This window comes from Rhinolophus hipposideros, assembly GCF_964194185.1.
Source record: "Rhinolophus hipposideros genome assembly, chromosome: 1".
Taxonomy (NCBI): Eukaryota; Metazoa; Chordata; class Mammalia; order Chiroptera; family Rhinolophidae; genus Rhinolophus; species Rhinolophus hipposideros.
The window spans coordinates 47,932,294-47,941,838 of NC_138047.1; positions in this window are offsets into that span (position 1 = coordinate 47,932,294).

Genomic DNA, 9,545 nt, shown 5'->3' on the forward strand with positions numbered 1-9,545 from the left:
ACACACATATATATATACACACACATATATATATTTTTTTCTTATTCTTTGTCTTCCTCTTCTAGAATGATAAGCTCTATAAAACCAAGCACTTTAGTCACTGTTTTGTTGTTTTTTTTTTTCTTCCCAAAGATTTATCCTTAACTTCCTGGCACATAGTATGATCAACCCACATTTATTGAATGAATGGATGAATAGATGGATGAATTCATGTTTCAATTCTAATTCACTATGTCCCAGGAAAAGTATTTGGCACAGAAAACTATGTGGAACTACCAAGCTTCCAAAAGATTTATTACACGTCCATGCTATTTATTAATAGATTTACAATCCCAAATGAGAACTGTTACACATATTAGAAAAAAATAAAAGTGGAGCATAAACCTGTTCTCCCATTATTTAATGGTATAATCTTACTGTGTAATGTAAATGAAACAATTAACTCATTTTTTTAATATTCTTTAAAATCACAAGTCATAGTTTATTCCTGTTCTGTCACATACATTTCTAGCAAAGATGATTTGAGTTCTCATTTAGAAACACTGGCAACTTATTTTAAAATAGTCTATTTGTTCCTCTCTAGTTAGATGTGCGAGACACAGAAATAGAACATTGTGTGAAGGGACAGATGCTGTAGCAATGGTGAGTTTATATGAGGAAGCTGATGGCAGATGCCGCCTTATAGCGTTCGCCAATACAAAAGTATGGGTATTATTACTTACAATTACTAAAAGTGAGCTGGGCTACAGGTAACCCCGAGTGCACAATCTCACTCTAATGTACTGTAAGTGATCTTATAGATGTAATAAATATCCAAAGTGAATTTAAAATGAAATAACAACAAATTTATTTTAAGGCAGGTAGTGTGAATCACCTCAGTTAGGTTTTTTTCCTAGGGAAATGCTTTATTCTCTATGGCAAGAAGAGAGAAACAAGACAATTTACTTGGAACAGAATTCACTGCAAATAGTTAAGTAACTTGGAAGATTAAACCAAGCACAAAATTTTCAATGGAGCAGATATTAGTTATAATAGTGATAAGTATATTTACTAGGATTGTTTCCTTTTTGTTGTGAACAGCTAACAAATACAAACAGTTGAAATTATATTAAAAGTAATTGGAGGAAACCTCCAATTATTCTGTTATTGTGGAATTATGTTCTATATCACTTAAATAAAAGTGAAATTGACATTTTTTTACATCAAATATTTTATTTAGATGTGTTGATATAATAGTATTTTTCATAGGAGACTTTTGATCTGCATATGTACAGTAATTTCACTGAAAATCAGTCAGTATATTTTGGTCATCTACGGTCCTGTCAGAATTCGATTTCACCTGATTTTCTACTTCTATCATTGATTATTTCAACAGTGGTAACTCAAATGAGGAAATTATATATGCCTTCTTGCACTTTGCCAGGTTTGAGTAGCTATAAACACAGAATCAGAGACAAGTACTAGGGTACAGGTAATGTATGTGAGAGACAATCTAAGGAGTACAAACTAGAACAAACTAGTACAAACTAGAAAGGGGGGCAGAGAAGAGAAGCTTGCGCTAGTGATATTATTGCTGTAGGCTACTGACACTCAGCCTTCTAAGGAACCTCTGTGAAACTGTGGAACAGGCTTCAGAATCATCCTTCTAGAAGAATGGAGATCTTGCATTTATTCATTGACCACCCCATACCTCATTGTTTACGGCTTAACTGAGGGACATTAACTCCCTAAAATTTGCAAGTCCTTAATTGCACCCAAACAAGTACTCAGGTACCAATAAAGTCCTCATCAATGCTGCACTGTATTTTTTAAAATTTATTAAGAATATAGATCTTATGTAAAAGTGCTCTTACCATGCACATACAAAACATCATCACCATCATCATCATCATCATCATCATCATCATCATCATCATCATCAACATCAGGGGTATGGAAGGAAACTTTGGTATGTTATGGACATGTCTTTGATAGTGGTGAGGGTTTAATGGGTATATATTAATTCCCCATACTCAAGAATTGTATACATTAGAAATGTACAGCCTTTTACATCTCAATCATACCTCGAATAAGTGGTTAACAACAAAAGTTTTCAGAAGACAAGAGGAAATAACGGCTTCAATGAAAAGCTGAAAATAGGCTGGAAACTAAAACTGCTGGTGAAATCAGTTAGGGAGAGAATATATGGGATGTGGCATCAACATTATCTACGACAGAGATTTTTCTCTTTTGGTATGATGCATCAAGGTTAGTGACTGTGTGTGTGTCTGCTAGAGAGACAGAGACAAAGAGAAAGAATCTGTGTGTTTGTGCATACTTTGATTTTACTTTAATATAAACATTTGTAGAAAACTTAAAAACCATTGCCAGTAAAATTTCTAGAAACTGATGAGTTCAACATAAATGGTAGCATATAAGAACAGCCCTTGATAACATTTTCTTCTTATTATAGACACACAATACTTGCATAGGAAGTTCTCTTAAAAATAGGGTTATTGAGTAAAAGGGATCAAATATATGGTGATGGAAGGAGAACTGACTCTGGGTGGTGAACACACAATGTTATATATAGATGATGTATCACAGAATTGTACACCTGAAACATATGTAACTTTATTAACAATTGTCACCCCAATAAACTTTAAAAAAATAAGAGTTATTGGAAATGTCATTACTGAATATAAGGTAGTTTTCATTGTAATGGTGTCTGTTTAGGTGTTTCCTAATTTTTTCTCTCTAAAAATTGCCATGAAGAATTTCCTGTTTATAAGATAAACAGGATTAAATTCATATTAACTTGATTGCTTTGTAGCTTAGTATCAACAACTAGATTTTTATCTACCAATACAGATTTTAGATTATGTTGTTAGTTTCCTATATTTACCTTGAGACAGTTAATTTCTTTTTCTTATGTATTTTCTTTCTTTTTTCTGTTTTTGTTTGTTTGTTTCTTTGTTTGTTTTGTTTTGCTTTGTTTTTTGGTTATTCCAGGAGTCATGGAAAAAAAAAAAGAGAAAAAAAATAACTTGCTACATTTCTTTGGATCAAAACAGAATCAGTATAGCATAAGCTGTGTCCAGATCTGCTCTCTGCCATCTCTAGAATCCTGTCAGTCTAAGCTCATATAAATGCCACTGAGTGAAGAGAAAAGGTCAGAAGAAAACCTGTGGCAGCCCCTTTATTCAACTTCCAGTCATGCTAATCTGTGTACAGGCCTATCCCTTGAGGCCTCAAGCTCTTCCTTGAAATTTTCTGCTTCAGTTTCATTCATTTTTATTGAACGAATATTTTCTGCAACCCTAGGATGTGTTGAAGGTCAGAAGCAAAGCTAAATAGGTAGTCACCAGGTCCTTTCCAATAATGGATACATTTACTTTGAGCCATAGGAATTTCCTCATATCTTTCTTTTTTCTTTCTTTTAATATCAACAACATAAAGAAAATAGTAACTATACACTTTCTATGCTCCTTACAATCAGTAGGGTAATCTTTGTTTTCTAAACAATACCAAAACTTTCAATCACATGACCAAAGCTTAGAGTTTTTGAAAAATTATCAGTGATTGCTAAGAAGACATTAGTGGTATAACTTCTGTTACACATGTTATTTACATGTGCAGATGACCCCTTCCCCATAGTTGCAAGTTCTCATAATATAACACAGTTGCCAGTGTTATATTATTTTTAGAACAAGTATATGCAAGAGATTGGAAGAGACTCAAATATAATGCCAGTGAAATGATCTGCAACTTGATTAAATATCGAATAGCTAGACACTCTACCTAAAACAAGTAGTAGCAGCTAAAGTGCTGAATCTGAGCTGTAGTGCTAAGGGTCAAATTTACAGAATTAAAGAGCAAATTCAAAATTGCACATGATGGAGCAGGTGTAAAAAAGTATAAAATTAGGAAATAACTGGAATAGGCCAGGATTAAATTAACTATATGCAAGAAAGGATTTACAGGGTTTATTACTTGCTTTTTTACAGTTATTAAAAACACTGATACATTACCTTAGTGGAAAGTGGCAGGAGAATCCAGGAGGGAAATATGGGAGATTCCCATTAATTCATTAAAAAAAAAATGTGGATTTTAGGAGTTTGATATCATTTTGAAACCCAATGAATTAATTGGAACAATAATTTCATTTGTATTCACAGATAATCTCTATCTCAGGGGTATTATATGTTTGCTACTTTTCTGGAAGCCTACATTGGACTTCCTAGAAGCACCTCTCTTAAAAGCATTGACAGGAGATGAAGACTGACTGGGGTTGTATGCCTGTCAGATATACAAAATTCTAGGACCCAAAGTTCATCCTTGGAGAATAGGGTTCATCAAGTATTTTTCTGCAGTACTATGTCACTTTTACCCTCATAGAAGGACAAAATCTCCGCTCCTATCTTTTACTGTAGAATTGTTTTTAATTTACCATTGGGTGCATAACTCTAGCAAAGAGGACCATCAGTAAAGAGCATCTCTGGGTTAATACATGAAGCCACTAAACTATGGCCATTATAGTTTCTATAGATTCTAATTAAAAATGCAACACATTGTTCTTCTTAATAAACATTAAACATATCATTGAAGAATGGGCAAATAGAAAGAGTTTAATTAATCCATAAACAATACAACCAAGAGAACAACAAAAAATGAATGAACTTAAATTTGGAGGTCTATTCCAATGAGAAAAACAGACTCATTGGGGAAGTGAAATGTGTGAAGCATGGCACTCAATACATATACAAATAAAATAGAAATGTAACGCATTTACTGCATACCACTGAAAGAATTTTATGAGTTAATTTGGATAGGCCATGGTACACAGATGCTAGGTCACACACCAGTCTAGATGTTTCTGTGAAGGTACTTCTAAATATCTAACTACCACATTTAAATCAGTAGGTTTCCAGTAAAACTGATGGTGGGTGGGCCTCATCCAATCAGCTGAAGGCCTTTAGAGAAAAAGATGAGGTCCCCTGAGGAAAAAGGGATTCTGTCTCCAGATTCCCTTTGGACATGAGATTACAACATCAACTTTTCCCTGGGTCTCCTGTCTGCTGGCCTGCCCTGCAGAATCCAGATTTGCCAGTCACCAAAATTGCCTTAAAATCAATCACAACAGTATTTTTCACACAACTGTGATTATACCTTGTACCTATACTTCCTAATAATACTGATGACCCTTCTTTGCAAAATTCTTGGCCAACCTAAATTTAGGTTAACTTAAGTTTTCTCTCACTTTCACTAGCATTTCCAATTAGAATGTATACAGGCTGACCTTAGTTTCCTCAGTCCATATTCTCAGCTTTGGGGACATGCCTATACTGCTGAGGTGTAGATTTTGGAACATATTCCAGGTTTTACTAGAACAGTCAAGTATAGGCACTGACTTTCCAATGAGACCACATGCACCCACATAAGTTACTGTGGGTAGCATTTTATTTAATCATTTTACTAATGATTATTAAATGGCTAGTAAGTGCCAAGTATACCAGAGACACAGTACTCACTCTCATTAAGTTTACATCCTACAGAACTTGACCAAAAGCCATGGGACAACAAACACACACACACGCACGCACACACCCACACTCACATATTCTTGCACACATAATGAATTCTCAGATGCCACTGATTTTAAAACAAAGCATTATTTTATGCAACACCACAAAATTTAAAACTTATTATTAAACTACACTATGACACTTAAACACAAGCCCATTCATATTCCAGAGATATTATATTATGGGAATTTAATGTGTCCTGAAATTGATAAAACATAGTGTTTCAATATATTGTGCATTGCTGTTCTAACAAAGATGAGTGCCCAAATGAACTGAAGTAAGGAGATTAGTTGGGAAAGAAATTATCAGGCCACGAGCAAAACAGTTTCCTTTTGTTTGTTTATCTGTTTTGTCTTCTTGGTTATCACTTTGCAGGGATATCATACCAGAAGAGAGAGTAAAACTTTTAGATCTATTTCTATTCTGGATTTATATCTAATCTCCAGAATTTGGAACTGCAGAATGAGAGATATGTAGCAACATACAACCGGACAAATGGAGACATAGAGAGTAAATATTATTTTTTATATTTGGCCAGGTTAGATTCTCTAGACACTGGGTTGGCTCTCAATTGGCTAGGCGATGTTGCTTTAGCACTAGCTTAAAAGGTGAGAAAGTGGAGGAAAACAATCAACAAATACATGAAAGCATGAAACAAATGGCCTTTCTGGAAATTTTAAAGTATTTTGGTATTGTGGACAGTATATTGGTAGAAGAGTCTGAAAAAGATATTAGGTGTTAGGCAGAGTCAAATCATAAAGAAAATTGTATGTATACTAAGGAATTGAACTTTATACTTTTAATCAATTTGTGATTATCAGTAAGGCAAGACTGATAAGGCTGATCAGACATATTTTTGAAAAGAATATCTTTCTGTGATTATAAAAATAATACATTCTCAATAGGATATTTAGCAACATAGAAAAGTATATAAAATAAAAACTACTGAACATAATATAACTCAGGTTAACCACTGTTATTTTGAGAAATATCCTTCCCAATATTTCTCCAAGTAAACAACATGCATACGAACATGTGCTCTTTTAAATATTTAATCTCACATTCCCCTTCTAAGTGGAAAATATTATATTTTATTTGTATGTTATGCAGAGGGTACCAAAAAATGTATACAAACTTTAAGAAAGGTAAAAACTATATCAAAATTGCAATACTCAATATATATTGATAACAAAAGATGAATACAAGTCATGTGTATACATTTTTTGGCACTCCCTGATATATTACATACATTAAGGTAATTATATATATAAGATGTAATATATTTTATTTATTTTTTATTAAAGTTTATTGGGTGACAATTGTTAGTAAAGTTACATAGGTTTCAGGTGTACAATTCTGTAATACATCATCTATATATCACATTGTCACTTTCTGGGTGTTTACCACCCAGAGTTAGTTCTCCTTCTATGACCATATATTTGATCGCTTTTATCCTCATCTACCACCCCCCTCCCCCCTTACCCTCTCGTAACCACTAAACTATTGTCTGTGTCTATGCGTTTTTGTTTCTTCATTTGTTTTTTTTATTTTTGTTCCCTTGTTGTTTTCAGATTTATACACCATATATCAGTAAAATCATATGGTTCTTGACTTTTTCTGTCTGACTTATTTCACTTAGCATAATAATCTCTAGATCCATCCATGTTTTCACAAATGGCACTATTTCATCTTTTTTTATGGCAGAATAGCATTCCATTGTGTATATATACCACTTCTTCTTTATCCAATCACCTATGGAAGGACACTTTGGGTGTTTCCATATCTTGGCCCTATAAATAAAGCTGCAGTAAACATCGGAGCACATATATCTTTATGGATAAATGTTTTTATATTTTTTGGGAAGATACCCAGGAGATGGATTGCTGGGACATGTGATAATTCTGTTCTTAATTTTTTGAGAAACCTCCACATTGCCTTCCATAGCAGCTGCACCAGTCTGCATTCCCACCAACAGTGTATGAGGGTTCCCTTTTCTTCACAGCCTCTTCAACTCTTGTTATTATTTGTCTTGTTGATAATAGCCATTCTAAATGGTATGAGGTGATATCTCATTGAGGTTTTTATTTGCATTTCTATGATGATTAGTGATGTTGAGCATTAGTTACAATATAAATATATTTACCTTGTAGAATTTACATGTAATCTGGCCAAATATGGAATCTAGAAAATACATGTGCTTTATTTAGGTAAGGATCTGCAATCTGCCCTATTAAGCTTTATTTATTATACCAAGGAACATGATAAATGTTTGCAATTTTACCTGAGCATTTTTCCTTCCTCTGCTTGTTTTTTTTTAATCTTTCTACAAAGAAATAAAAATTTAAAAAAATGATTTTACTTTTAGAATTTCCTTTTGAATATCTACATTGTTGTATTTTAAAATTTTTACATCCCACTAAAACATCTAATTACAAAGTCAGTACTGTTTGGAACAGAATTGTTTTTTATCTGTACAATTACTACTAAAACATAATTTTTCTTATTTTATTTTTTTTTTTACAAAGGCTTTATAAAGTGTACTTGATGCTTTAGAGACATTTAAAGAGCAACATTTGGTCAGTCTGGGAGCAGTTCATGAAAACATAACACAATTTTACCAGTAAAAACCAAGATACAATGCGATCAATATTTCAAAGGGACTCTTACATGCTGTACCTAAGCACTACAGCAAAAATGGTATGGTTTCAAGTATGATGAGAACACTCCCATTATGTGTTTCATCCATACAGCACCTATTTTGTGCCAGGCCCTGTGGAGAAGCTCAATGTGAATGATGATATTGACCATGGCAAGTGCATACGGAAGACTTCTAGCCTTTGAAGTGTCATATATACTAATACATTAAATCTGTATGTGAGTGTATTCAAAATATAAAATCATAATTTTCAAACAAGATTTGGAAAATGTAAAATAAAAGTTGAACAGCCTCACTGCAGTCAGTGTTGTTGATAATGTTGAAAAATAAAACTATTTATTTATTGATTTTGAACTTATTTTAGCAATTTACAATTTCAGAATGCAATATGATGATATATTTTTCAGATACTAGCAGTAGAGCTGGGAATTAAACCTAGTTTCATTGGTTTCTAACACTTGAGCTCTTCTTAAACTGTGATTCTCAGAAGCAAATTCCAGGACCTTCAGTTTCAAATAAATTATTTTCAGGAAAAAGTGCAAAAAAGGTACACAACTAGATAGGGTAATAAAAGTCACAAGGTTATTTCTGATAGAGGATTTATCAATGTAACATGAGTAATTAATTAGCTTTGATGATCTCTGTTTAACAGAGAAGAGTGAAAGATCGGATTAGTACCTATGAAAGAGTATTTTCTTATGAGTCTCACTGTCATTCTTATCATCATGCCTGTGAGTTCTTATCAGGAAACAGTGCAAAGTAAACAATAAGGAAATAATTTAATGATATATGTCAGATAAGCTTCCCTGGGAAATATGTTGTAACTACAGGAAGACATTGGGCAGGAAAAACAAAGAAAGTATTTAGATTGGTAGTAAAAGTGCTAATCCACTTTTCAGAAAGGTCATGTCTATAGTCTTATAGAGTACAACTACATTTGACAACTGTTCAACTAAAAGCTTTAAAGCAAGGCCCAATAAACTTTTCTGCAAAGAGCCAAACAGTAAATATTACCAGTTTTGTGGTGCATATGGTCTGAATTGCAACTACTCAAGTCTGCCGTCACAGCATGAAAACATCCATAGACCATATGTGAATGACTGGATGAGGCTGTGTTCCAAAATTTTATTTACAAAAATAAGGAATGGGTCATAATTGGACCTCACAACTTAATTTGCCAAATTTTGCTTTATACGATTAATTGAATATAAGCTATATCCAAAACGGAAGTTAGAGCAAGGTGACCAGGAAGGTGAGCAAATCATTGCAGTAAGGTGGTCAAATTGCCTAGGTAGTAGTGATACTCAGCATTAGATAGCTTTACA